Source organism: Molossus molossus, unplaced genomic scaffold (genome assembly GCF_014108415.1).
Source record: "Molossus molossus isolate mMolMol1 unplaced genomic scaffold, mMolMol1.p scaffold_m16_p_10, whole genome shotgun sequence".
Lineage (NCBI taxonomy): Eukaryota > Metazoa > Chordata > Mammalia > Chiroptera > Molossidae > Molossus > Molossus molossus.
Window position 1 is genome coordinate 73,183,946 of NW_023425345.1, and position 1,982 is coordinate 73,185,927.

Here is a 1,982-nt window from a genome sequence, read left to right on the forward strand (position 1 = left end):
CTCTCTCTCTTTTCCCTCACCCTCTCCGTCCCTTCTCCCTCCCTTCCACTCTCTCTAAAAATCAATGGAAAAGCCTAGCTGGTGTGGCTCAGTGGTTGAGTGTCGATCCATGGACCAAGAGGTCACCAGTTCAATTCCCAGTCAGGGCACATGCCCAGAGGTTGCAGCATGCAGGAGGCAGCTGATCAATGTTTCTCTCTCATTGAAGTTTCTTTATCTCTCTCTTCCTCTCTCTCTATAAGTTAATAAAAACATATTTTAGAAAAAAACAGAAAAATTTTTTAAATCAATGGAAAAAATGTCCTTGGGTGAGGCTTAACCAAAGGAAAAAAAAAAAAGGAGTGCTCACTTCGGCAGCACATATACTAAAATTGGAATGATACGGAAAAGATTAGCATGGCCCCTGCGCAAGGATGACATGCAAATTTGTGAAGCATTCCATATTTTTAAAGCAGTGGTGCCCTGGTCAGTTTGGCTCAGCGGTTGGAGCATCGACCTGCGGTACAGAGAGACCCGGGTTCGGTTCCCGCTAAGGGCACGTACCTCGGTTGCAGTTTGTCCCCGGCCCTGGTTGGTCGTGCGGGTGGCAGCCACTCGATGTGTCCCTTCACATCGATGTTTCTCTCTCTCTCTCTTCCTCTCTCTCCCTCCCACTCTATCTGAAAAAAAAAAACAAAAAAAAAAAAAAAAAAAAAGCAGTGGTACATATACACAATGGAGTACTGTGCAGCTGTAAGAAAGAAAGATCTCTTATCCTTTGAGACGTCATGGAGGGACCTGGAGAGTATCATCCTAAGTGAAACAAGCAAAACAGAAAAAAACAAATATCACAGGATCTCACTTATTTGTGGAATATAATGAACATAACAGTCTGAGGAATGGGGTAGTCCCAGAGACGTGGAAGTGGGGTACAGACTGACAATCCCCAGAATAGGGGGTGGGGGGAGATAAACCACAGAACTTATATGCATGTATGCATGAACAGTGGACATGGACAACAAAGCTGGGGACAGGGCGGGGAGGGAGGGGGAGGAGGGAATTAGTGGGGGGGAAAGGGAGAAACATCTGTAACAAAAATAAATTAATTAATTTTAAAAAATAAATAAATATACATGAAGATGAATAAAATGGAAATCATATACATTAAAAAAGGAGAACATCTGTTTTCCCAGGGTATGTCAAAGAGGTATAATTCTTAATGACCTCTATCTAGAATTTTCATAATCAAATGTTTAAATTTCTCATCCTTCAAACATCTGAGCCATACTAAATTAATGGGAGAAAGTGGTAATTGTTCACTAGGGGAACAAAACAGAATGCCACGTTAAGAAATCACTGGAAACCCTGTTATCCATTATCACCATCTTACCCGAAAAGTCAGAGAAGTAACATCACAAGAACTAAAGTATCTTTCTGCTCATATGAAAGGCACTTTGCTCCTCATCTAAACTGTTGGATCTGTGTCACATCCCTGGGTCCTGACCTAATGCCCGATGACCCAAAGGGGCTGAATATGTTTTTTGATGATGATGATAATAATAATGACCATTTTATTCCATATATTTATTCAATCAGACCCATGTTTCTCAATTTATTCAATCAGACCCATGTTTCTCAAGCCAACTTCCACCAAAGGTGTATGTCTTACAATATTGATGGCCATTCTATTAAAAATGGAGGGAGAAGGGTTCCTCAGTTAATTAGTACTGAGAAACCTGAGTTGTACAAAATTGAATCTGTTTCATTGCCAAAGAATTTCATAAGAAACTTTAAAATTTGTTTGTGCATTGCGAAACTCTGAGGGTTAAAATTTGCAACATTTCCCAAAATTGTTTAATAAGAAAAACTTATCAAACCTTGAAGGGCACCAGTGTCCTTCAGAACAAAGTTTGGGAAATGCTACATTAGGGCAAATGTTAAATGAGTGCACACCGTAGACAAGAACAGTGTCCATGGAAACATCTTTTCTCTCAGCCTCGGGT

The 1,982-nt window shown here is 40.5% G+C and overlaps 1 non-coding gene across 1 annotated transcript; it reads left to right on the forward strand.

Moving 5' to 3' along the window:
• The first annotated feature begins 341 nt into the window (after positions 1–341).
• Positions 342–448, forward strand: LOC118624942. Its single transcript, XR_004958578.1, has one exon. It is a non-coding gene; the product is annotated as a U6 spliceosomal RNA (small nuclear RNA).
• The last annotated feature ends 1,534 nt before the right edge of the window (positions 449–1,982 follow it).